We start from the raw sequence: 12,389 nt of genomic DNA, 5'->3' as shown, positions 1-12,389 counted from the left end.
ACGCATTCCGCACGGAAGCACTTCCGTGCGAACTGTCTGTTTCGCGCAACAGCTGTCAAAAGGATGAATGTAAACAGAAAAGCACCACGTGCTTTTCTGTTTACAAACATCCAAATGGCGTGTCATAATGATGGCGGCTGCGCGAAAACCACGCAGCCACGCATCATATGCTGCTGCCACACGGAACTGTCAAGTGGCTTTTGCGCAGGCAAAACGCTGCGTATTTTGCGTGCGCAAAAACGCCACGTTCGACTGAATCAGGCCTCAGAGTCAGCAGTGCATGCTTAATTACCATCTTAGGCAATGGATCTCAAAGAGCCAATCGAGCTAAAGCGTCATCCGTTGTCATAGTACTTATACTCATCGGCCAATCACTGGCCAGCAAGGGGCGGTGTCTAGGAAACGCTGTCACCTCATAGTGGCACATCATACATTGTAAAGCCGATTTTTTCAAATCTGACGTGTCACTTTATGTGGTAATAACTTGGGAATGCTTTTACCTATCCAAGCGATTCTGAGATTGTTTTCTCATCACATACTGTACTTTATGTTAGGAGGGATTCACACGAGCGTGTATTCGGTCCGTGCGGGCCGCGTGGTTTTCACGCGGCACGCATGGACCAATACAAGTCTATGAGGCAGTACAGACAGTCCGTGCTTTTTGTGCAGCGTTTGCCTGCTGCGCAAAAAGCTCGACAGGTTCAATAACTCTGCGTATTTAGTGCATCACGCACCCATTGAAGTCAATGGGTGCGTGAAAACCACGCAGGTTGCACGGAAGCACTTCCGTGCGAACCGACTGAAACAGCGCACCAGCTGTCAAAAGGATGAATGTAAACAGAAAAGCACCACGTGCTTTTCTGTTTCCGAACATCCAAACGGAGTGTCTTTGCGATGAGCGAAGCCGGACAAGCGAACCGAACTTCACCGGGTTTGGCCGAACTCGTTTTGGCCGAACCCGGCAAAAAAATTATCGGTACGCGACGTCAGGAGATAGTCACTGTCCATGGTGCTGATAGAGTTAAACTGTTTCAGCACCATGGACAGTGACTTCCGATCCCAATATACATGAACCTGTAGAAAAAAAACAAAGTTCTGACTTACCGATAACTCCCGGCTTCTTCCTCCAGTCTGACCTCCCGGGATGACAATTCAGTCCGAGTGACAGCTCCAGCCAATCACAGGCCAAGCACAGGCTGCAGCGGTCACATGGACTGGCGCGTCATCCAGGGAGTTGGGGCCCGATGTCGAGAGGCGCGTCACCAAGGACGCGTCACCAAGGCAACGGCCGGGAAGTTCTCGGTAAGTACGAACTTTTTCTTTTTTTTCAACAGGTTTTTCGATATTGTGTTCGGCATTCACTGTCGAGGGTGCTGAAAGAGTTAGCTCTTTCAGCACCTTGGACAGTGACGGGCGTCGACTAGCCTCATCTCTATGATGGCGGCTGCGCGAAAATCACGCAGCCGCGCATCATACATGGATGACACACGCAGCTGTCAAATGGTTTTTGCGCGTGCAAAACGCTGCATTGTTTGCGCGCGCAAAAACGCAACGTCCGTCTGTATCTGCCCTTAGTGGAAAAATTTGATCAATAAGTTCAGTATTTGTGAAAAACACCAAAGTTTTGAGAAAATTTAGATGTATCTTCTTGTAAAACAGATAGCAATACCACACAAAATAGTTACTAATTAACATTTCCCATATGTCTACTTTACATTGGCATCGTTGTTTGAACATCCTTTTTATTTTCTAGGATGTTACAAGGCTTAGAACTTTAGCAACAATTTCTCACATTTTCAAGAAAATTTCAAAAATTTTTATAGTTCAGTTCTAAAGTGGCTTAGAGGGCCTTATATATTAGAAACCCCATAAGTTACCCAATTTTAAAAACTGCACCCCTCAAAGTTTTCAAAACAGCATTTGGAAAGTTTCTTAACCCTTTAGGTGTTTCACAGGAATTAAAGAAAAGTAGAGGGGAAATGTATAAAAAAAAAAAATTTTTGTCAGAAAATCCATTTTAATCCATTTTTTTCTGTTACAGAAAAGGTTTTACCAGAGAAACACAACTCAATATTTATTGTGCAGATTCTGCAGTTTTTAGAAATATCCCACATGTGGCCCTAGTGCCGTAATGGACTGCAACACAGGCCTCACAAGCAAATAAGCACCTAGAGGATTTTGGTGCCTACTTTTTATTAGAATATATTTTAGGCACCATGTCAGGTTTGAAGAAGTCAAGTGGGGCCAAAATAGTGGAAACACCCCCAAAAATACACCATTTGGCAAACTACACCCCTCAAGAAATTTATCAAGGGGTATAGAGCATTTTAACCCCACAGGTTTTTTGCTGAATTTAGTGGAATTCGTCCGTAAAAATTAAAATCCAAATTTTTTTCCTATAAAACTTAGAAATGATCAATTTTTACAAGGAATAAAGACGAAAAAGCACCCCAAGATTTGTAAAGCAATTTCAGCTGATTACGGCAATACCCCATATGTGGTAATAAACGGCTGTTTGGACACACGGCAGGGCTCAGAAGGGAAGGAGCGCTATTTGGCTTTTATAGCTCAAGTTTACTGGATTGGTTTTTGGGTGTCATGTCGCATTTGCAAAGCCCCTGCAGGATCAAATCAGTGGATACACCCCCAGAAGTGACACCATTTGGGAAACTACAGCCCTAAAAAGAATTTATCTAGGGGCATAGTGAGACTTTTGATCCCATAGGTTTTTTCCTGAATTTAGTGTAATACATATGTATATAGGTTTTCTATGTTTTACGGTGTTTGCACGATAAAATCACACTTTTAAAATAAATATTTAGTTTTTGTGTCGCCATATTCTAAGAGCCAGAACTTTTTTTATTTTTCCATCTAGAAAGTTGTGTGAGGGCTTGTTTTTTGCGGAACAAACTGTAGTTTTTATTGGTACCATTTTTGTGTACATGCGACCTTTTGATCCCTATTTATTACATTTTTTGGGGAGCGGAAGTGACTAAACATAGTGATTCTGGTATAGTTTTTTTATTATTTTTTTATGGCAGTCACCGTGCACCATAAATGACATTATATTTTTATAGTACAGGCCGTTACGGATGCGGCAATACCAATTATGCATAGTTTATTTTATTTTTTTCATTTTTTTCTAATAATAAAATACTTTATAAAGGGAAAAAGGGCGATTTTTAATTTTATTATATTGAAATGTTACTTTTTTACCCTTGTACATTTTTTTTTACTTTTTTTTACTTTTTTGTTTTTTTAGTCCCACTAGGGACTTGAAGATGCAATTGTTGGATCGTTGTTATAATACCCTGCAATACTTATGTATTGCAGGGGATTATACCTGTCAGTTTCACACTGACAGGGGGCATATTAGGTCCTGCCTCTGGCAGGACCTAATCTCCTTCCATAGATGGCAGACTGGAAGCCTAACAAAGGCTTCCAGTTGCCATAGCAACAATCGGACCCCCGCAAATGAGTAGCGGGGTGCAGATATTGTTGGAACAACTTAAAAGCGGCAGTTACTATTGACTGCCACATTTAGGGGGTTAATCGGTTCAGATCACCAATGTGATGCGACCCAATGTTTTCCCCCAGTACTAAGCCTGCTAGTAGCAGCCTGTACTGGGAGATCTTGGGTTGCGGGGAGCGCCTGTGTGCTCTATTAGGAGCACATGTAGATTAACGGGCTGCAGGCACAAGGACCAGTGCTGCAGCCCGTTAATCTACGTGGGGTGGTCGGGAAGGGGTTAAATAATACTTTACAGGATATATACATTTATATTTGGATAGCTTGCCCTTGTATCCCCCTTATAGTTCTTCCGCTTCCTTTTCTCATATAAGATGTGATATGATTGATAATCAATTTAATATTTTGTGATTTTGTCATTTTTCTCTATATACAGGGTGGGCCATTTATATGGATACACCTAAATAAAATGGGAATGGTTGGTGATATTAACTTCCTGTTTGTGGCACATTAGTATATGGGAGGGGGGAAACTTTTCAAGCTGGGTGTTGACCATGGCGGCCATTTTGAAGTCGGCCATTTTGTATCCAACTTTAGTTTTTTCAATGGGAAGAGGTTCATGTGACACATCAAACTTATCGAGAATTTCACAAGTAAAACAATGGTGTGCTTGGTTTTAACATTACTTTATTCTTTCATGAGTTATTTACAAGTTTCTGACCACTTATAAAATGTGTTCAAAGTGCTGCCCATTGTGTTGGATTGTCAATGCAACCCTCTTCTTCCACTCTTCACACACTGATAGCAACACCGCAGAAGAAATGCCTCCCGATCTGACCCCCTTAGACTTTTATCTTTGGGGTCATCTGAAGGCAATTGTCTATGCTGTGAAGATACGAGATGTGCAGCAACTGAAACTACGGATACTGGAAGCCTGTGCTAGTATTTCTTCTGCGGTGTTGCTATCAGTGTGTGAAGAGTGGGAGAAGAGGGTTGCATTGACAATCCAACACAATGGGCAGCACTTTGAACACATTTTATAAGAGGTCAGAAACTTGTAAATAACTCATGAAAGAATAAAGTAACGTTAAAACCAAGCACACCATTGTTTTACTTGTGAAATTCTCGATAAGTTTGATGTGTCACATGACCCTCTTCCCATTGAAAAAACTAAAGTTGGATACAAAATGGCCGACTTCAAAATGGCCGCCATGGTCAACACCCAGCTTGAAAAGTTTCCCCCCTCCCATATACTAATGTGCCACAAACAGGAAGTTAATATCACCAACCATTGCCATTTTATTTAGGTGTATCCATATAAATGGCTCACCCTGTAGAATACGGATGTGAAGAAATAAAGAAGGAGCCACAAACCACTCAAGATAAATGGACAATAAATGTATCTTCTATAAAAAAAAACAAAAAAAAAAACTGGTTTTGTATGAAACTTTGGTGTCTACCGTTGACAGCAGCTGTTGTATTTTTTACTAGCACCATTTTGAGGTACATAGAATTTATTGCTTAACTTTTATTAACGTTTTTTTGGGGAGGAATAGAAAAAAAATCGGACTTTTTTGCGTCCTAAATCTACGCCGTTTACCATGTGGTATAAATAACACAATAACTTTATTCAGCGGGTTGTTACGATTGCAACGATACCAAATTTGTATAGATTTTGTATGTTTTACTACTTTTACTTTTTTTAAAAATTATTTGTTTTTGTGTCTCCATATTTGAAGAGCCATAACTTTTTTATTGTTCCGCCAATGCAGTTGTATGAGGGATTTTTTTTTTGCGGGAAGACTTGTAGTTTTTATTGGTACCATTTTGGAGTAGATGCGACTTTTTGATCACTTTTTATCACATTTTTCTTAAGTCAGGATTCACAGAAAACAGCAATTTTTCCATAGCTTTTTATTACATTTTTTACGGCGTTCACCGTGCAAGTTAAATAATGTAATAGCTTTATAGTCGGGGTCATTACGGATGCGGCGATACCAAATATGTGTAACTTTTTTACTTTATTTTGGTTTTTTAATAGTAAAGCAGTTTGTAAGGGGAAAAAGTGGGTGTTTGATTTTTTTTCACATTTTTTTTAAATTAACTTTATTAAACTTTTGTTTTACGTTTTTACTAGTCCCAGTAGGGGACTAAAATATGCGATTCTCCGATCGCTTTTATAATGCACTGCAATACTTTTGTATTGCAGTGTATTACTGCCTGTCCGTTTAAAATTGACAGGCATCTGCTAGGCCATGCCTCCGGCATGACCTAGTCAGGCATTCACTACAGGCAGACCAGGGGGCCTTTATTAGGCCCCCGGCTGCCATCAGAGACACAGACACACGGCAATATTTTCGCCGGGTGTCGGTGGGATGAGAGGGAGCTCCCTCCCTTTCTCCAAAACCACTCAGATGCGGTGCTCGCTATTGAGCACTGCATCTGAGGGGTTAAACGGGTGAGATCGATACTTATATTGATCTCACACATTCGAGCAGGGATGCCCCCAGCCCTCAGCCGTAAAAAGGCTTATGCATCAGAATAAAGCCCATTAGTGGCCACCGTGAAAAGGCATATTGGCGGTTACTAATGGGTTAAAAAAACTGATATACGCCCTGTATACGATATTTAGTAGACCGTTATGTTTATTTATGGTTACTTCTGCACGGAGGTGGGGATTGTATACCTGTAGTTTCATGGAGCTTGCTTGATATGCCACGATACATGTGGACAAGATGGCAATGACCCAGTCTCAATTATTGTTGGGCTTCGATAAGGAGAAAATTAAAACTGTGGTTGTTTGTCTTTATTGGAAGTCTGCATATACTTTGTTTACAATGTATGATGTGCCGCTATGAGGTGACATCGTTGCCTAGACACCGGCCCATGCTGGGAGGTGATTGGCCGATGAGTATAAGTACTATGTGTCACGTAGCGGGTTAGTGGACCCACTAGGCCGTACCGCCATAGCAGGGAGACAGCTGGCCAAACAACAGGAAACACAGAATACAAAGTCCCGCACAAGGGTACCTGGATAGTCCAGACAGTGGCCGCAGCTCTGGCATAGATGGAGATGAGTGCAGCAGGTATCGCCAAATGTGGCGGATGTCACAGGTGCTGCAGGTTGCGCCAGATGTGGCGAATTCCTCTGGACGTGGCTGAAGACAAAGGACATGGCGGATGACACAGATGCCGCAGGTTGCGCCAGACGTGGCGAATTCCTCTGGACGTGGCAGATGACACAGGACGTGACACGACTCCGACACTAATAGGCACAGGAACAAGAACAGCACAGGATACAGGAACAGGTAGCAGGTCACGGGTAAAAACTGGAACTGGAAACACTAAGGGACCATTTGCAAGACAGACTGGGAAAACTAACAACGCTCAGGCAAGGATCAGAAGGGCAGGGGCCTTCTTATAGACCAGGAAATCATGGGCCGTTGATTCCTGATGTGCACCCTTTAAGGCCGGGCACGAGCGTGCGCTCGCACACTACGGGAGACAGCAGAACGGAAGTGCGCGCTGGCGTCTCCTAGGAAGGAGATAGGTACCAGCGCTCACGGATCCATGGCTGCGGGCGTCGGGAGATGAGTAAACCCAACGGCCTGTGGCCATGGACGCTACACTATGACAACGGATGACGCTTTAGCTCGATTGGCTCTTTGAGATCCATTGCATAAGATGGTAATTACGCATGCGCTGCTGACTGATAGACGCCGTCAAATTAGTTTATCAGCAGGGATATTATTCACAACATGTGTCCAAAGTTATGGGATTGGTGAGTTGCTCGTGTCTCCTCCTTCTTATGAATATTCTGACAATTGACGATTATTAACTGTTTATATGATGTATTTTCACTGTGCATTTTAACCCGTTCCCTCTTTAGCCACTTTTGACCTTCCTGACAGGGCCTCATTTTTCAAATCTGACATGTTTCACTTTATGTTGTAATAACTTCAGAATGCTTTAACCTATCCAAGCAATTCTGAGATTGTTACTTGCAAAATTTGCTCGAGTTTTCATTCAGTATTTAAAAGTGAAAAACACCAGAATTGCAAAAATTAGAATTTTTCTAAATTTCAATGTATCTGCTTTTAAGACAGGCAGTTATACTACACAAAGTAGTTGCTAATTAACATTCCCCATATGTCTACATTAGATTGACATAGTTTTTTGAACATCCTTTTATTTTTCTAGGACGTTACAAGGCTTAGAACTTTAGCAGCAATTTCTCACATTTTCAACAAAATTTCAAAAGGCTATTTTTACAGGGGCCAGTTCAGTTGTGAAGTGGCTTTTAGGGCCTTATATATTAGAAACCTCCACAAAATCACCCCATTTTAAAAACTCCACCCCTCAAAGTATTCAAAACAGCATTTAGAAAGATTCTTAACCCTTTAGACGTTTCACAGGAATTAGACCAAAGTAGAGGTGAAATTTACACATTTCATTTTTTATTGTTGCAGAAATTCATTTTTAATCCATTTTTTTTTGTAACACAAAGATTTACCAGAGAAACGCAACACAATATTTATTGCCCAGGTTCTTCAGTTTTAGGAAATGTCCCACATGTGGTCCTAGTTTGCTTATGGACTGAAACACAGGCCTCAGAAGTAAAGGAGCACCTAGTGGATTTTGGACACTCTATTAGAATATATTTTAGGCAGGTGTCAGCTTTGAAGAGCTTTTGTGGTACAAAAACAGTGGAAACCCTCCAAAAGTGACCCCATTTGGGAAGCAACACCCCTCGAGGAATTTATTTAGGGATATTTAGGGGTATAGTAAGCATTTTCACTCAACAGTTTTTTTGCAGAAATTCTTTGGATGTGGGCCATTAAAATGAAAATCTACATTCTTTCAAATAAAATGTAGGATTAGCTATTTGTTTTTAATTTCCAAAAGGACTAAAGGTGAAAAAGCACCACAACATTTGTAGAGCAATTTCCCCCAAGTAAAAGAATGTCCCACATGTGGTCATAAACGGCTGTTTGGAAACACGGCAGGGCTTGGAAGGGAAAGAGCGCTATTTGGCTTTTGGAGCTCAAATTTAGCAGGAATGGTTTTCGGAGACCATGTCGCATTTGCAAAAGCCCCTGAGGGACCAAAACTGTGGAAAGCCCCCACAAGTGGCCCCATTTTGGAAACTACACCCCTTGAGGAAATTATCTAGGGGTATAGTGAGCATTTTGACACCGCAGGTTTTTTGCAGAAATAGTAGGCCGTGAAAATGAAAATCTACATTTTTTCAAAGAAAATGTAGGTTTAGCTAATTTTGTCTCATTTCCGCAAGGACTAAAGGAGAAAAAGCACTGCAAAATTTGTAAAGCAATTTCTCCTGAGTAAAACAGTACCCCACATGTGGTAATAAACGGCTGTTTGGACACACGGCAGGGCTTAGAAGGGAAAGAGCGCCATTTGGCTTTTGGAGCTCAAATTAAGCAGGAATGGTTTGCGGAGGCCAGGTCACATTTGCAGAGCCCCTGAGGAGACAAAACAATGCCAACGCCAAAAAAAGTGACCCCATTTTGGAAACGACACCCCTTGAAGAATTCATCTACGGGTGTAGTGATCATTTTGACCCCACAGGTGTTTCATAGAATTTATTAGAATTGGGCAGTGAAAATAAAAACAATCCTTTTTCTTCAATAAGATGTAGCTTTAGCTGAACATTTTTCATTTTCTCAGCAAATTAAGGAAAAATAGAACCACAAAATTTGTAAAGCAACTTCTCCCGTGTACGGCAATACCCAATATGTTGTAAAAAAAAACTGCTGTTTGGGCACATGGCAAGGAACAGAAAAGAAGGCGCGGCATTTGGCTTTTGGAGCTGGATTGGTTTCTTGACACCATGTCGCTTTTGCAAAGCCCCTAAGGTACCAGTACAGTGGAAACTACCCAAAAGTGACTTTATTTGTGATACTACACCCCTTGAGGAATTAATCTAGGGGTGTAGTGAGCATTTTGACCCCACAGCTGTTTCATAGATTTTATTTGAATTGGGCAGTAAAAATAAAAATACATTTTTTTTTCCAATAAGACGTAGCTTTAGCACAAAATTTTTCATTTTCTCAAAAAATAAAGCAGAAAAAGAACCCCAACATTTGTTAATCAATTTTTCCCGAGTACGGCAATACACCATATGTGGTTATAAACTCATTTTTGGGCACACGGCACGGCTCAGAATGGAAGGAGCGCAATTTAGCTTTCGGAGTACAGATTTTGTTGGATTGGTTTCTGGTCACTATGTCGCATTTGCAAAACCCCTGTGGGACCAAAGCAGTGGAAACCCCCCAAAAGTGACCCCCATTTTGGAAACTACACCTATGGGTGTAATGAGCATGTTAACCCTGCAGGTGTTTTGCATAAATTAGTGTGCACTCGATATTGCAGAGTAAAAATTGGATTTTTCCATAGATATGCCAATATGTGGTGCCCAGCTTGTGCCACCATAACAAGACAGCTCTCTAGTTATTATGCTGTGTTTCCCGGTTTTAGAATCACCCTACATGGGGCACTAATCTTGTGCCTGGACATTTGATAGGGCTCAGGATTGAGAGAGTACCATGCGAAATTGAGGCCTAATTTGGCGATTTACACAGAATTGGTTCACAATTGTAGAGGCTCAGATGGAAAATAATAAAAGAAACCCCCCAGAAGTGACCCCATTTTAGAAACTACACCCCTCAAGGCATTTATTAAGGGGTGTAGTGAGCATTGCAACCCCACAGGTCTTTTCTATAAATAAATGCGCTGCGTATGGTGCAAAGTAAAAATTAAAATTTTTCCCAGAATTGACAATTCAGTGGCAAGTATGTCGTGCCCAGCTTATGCCACTGGAGACACACCCCAAAAATTGTTAAAAGGGTTCTCCCGGGTTTGGCAGTGCCATATATGTGGAAGTAAACTGCTGTTTGGGCACACTGTAGGGCTCAGATGGGTGGGAGCGCCATTTGGCTTTTGAAGCGTAGATTTTGCTCGGTAGTAGTTTTGTTTGAGTATTACTGGTGTTTCCGTTTATAATGTGGGGGCACATGTAAGCTGGGCAGGGTACATCAGGGGCATAGTCAGGGGGTATAATAATGGGGTAAACAATAAAATAATCCATAGATGTCTATTACGCTGTGAAGCAATAATTTCTGGACAGGCTGGTGTCGCACTGATAAACGGTGTCTTTACTTATCCCCCTTTTGGTTCACAAGATATGTTTGGGCCCCCCCTTCCTGGTTCCCTAATTTTATGGCCCCGATAAATCGCCTCTTGAAACAGACGAAATGTTCCCCTCTGATCTGCACAACTGCATATTTTTTATTTCCTGACTTATGGAAGCCTTAATTAATTTTATTTCTTCATAGACTTAGTGGTATGAGGGCTGTTTTTTTTGCTGGACGAGCTGTAGTTATTATTGGTACCATTTTGGGGTACATGCGACGTTTTGATCACTTTTTATCCTATTTTTTGAGAGGCCAGGTAACCAAAAAACAGCAATTTTGCCATAGTTTTTTTAGGTTTTTTTTATACAGCGTTCACCACACGTTATAAATTACATGTTAACTTTATTCTGCGGGTCAATAAGATTCCGGCGATACCTATTTTATAGCACTTTGTTATGTTTTACAACTTTTTGCACAATAATATTACTTTATTGCCATGTTGTGAGAACCATAACTTTTTAATTTTTTCATCGACGGAGCTGTATGAGGGCTTCTTTTTTGCGAGACAAGCTATAGTTTTTATAGGCACCATTTTTGGATGCATGCGACTTTTTGATCACTTTTTATTTCCATTTTTGTAGGGCAAAGTGACCAAAAAACAGAAATTCTTGCATTATTTTTTACGTTTTTTTACGCCGTTCACCGCGTGGAATAAATAGCATAATATTTTTATAGTTTAGGCCGTTACGGTCGCGGCGATACAAAATATTTATTGTTTATTATTATTTTTTCAATAATAAAGGACTTGATAAGGGAAAAAGCTTGATTGCGTTTTATTTTATTACTTGCAATGTTAAATACTTTTGTGTCAAAAAAGACAAAAGTATAGTAGGTATGATACCTTTATTGACTAACCATAAAAGTTCTATATGCAAGCTTTCAGAGCAAAATGTCACCACAATATGCTAACCTGTTTATGGCCAAACTAGAGGAGGAGTTTTTATCAACCTGCGCAACTAAACCTCTAGCATATTTCTGGTACATTGATGACCTGCTAATAATCTGGACAGGCTCTGAACATGAACTGCTTTCTTTCCATAAAAACTTCAACAATATGCAATATAGTTCAGACTATGGAAGATGTTTGTGAATTGCAGGCAGATTTAAACAAACTAAGTGTTTGGGCGTCCACTTGGCAAATGAAGTTTAATGTAGATAAATGTAAAGTTATGCATCTGGGTACGAAAAACCTGCAAGCATCATATGTCCTAGTGGGAGCTACACTGGGGGAGTCAATTGTTGAGAAGGATCTGGGTGTACTTGTAAATCATAAACTAAGTTTCAGCATGCAGTGTCAATCAGCTGCTTCAAAGGCCAGCAAAATATTGTCGTGTATCAAAAGAGGCATGGACTCGCGGGACAGGGATGTAATATTACCACTTTACAAAGCATTAGTGAGGCCTCATCTAGAATATGCAGTCCAGTTCTGGGCTCCAGTTCATAGAAAGGATGCCCTGGAGTTGGAAAAAATACAAAGAAGAGCAACGAAGCTAATAAGGGGCATGGAGAATCTAAGTTATGAGGAAAGATTAAAAGAACTAAACCTATTTAGCCTTGAGAAAAGACGACTAAGGGGGGACATGATTAACTTATATAAATATATGAATGGCGCATACAAAAAATATGGTGAAATCCTGTTCCATGTAAAACCCCCTCAAAAAACAAGGGGGCACTCCCTCCGTCTGGAGAAAAAAAGGTTCAACCTG

The sequence above is a fragment of the Rhinoderma darwinii genome, chromosome 2 (genome assembly GCF_050947455.1).
Source record: "Rhinoderma darwinii isolate aRhiDar2 chromosome 2, aRhiDar2.hap1, whole genome shotgun sequence".
Taxonomy (NCBI): domain Eukaryota; kingdom Metazoa; phylum Chordata; class Amphibia; order Anura; family Rhinodermatidae; genus Rhinoderma; species Rhinoderma darwinii.
This window is presented reverse-complemented; position numbering follows the sequence as displayed.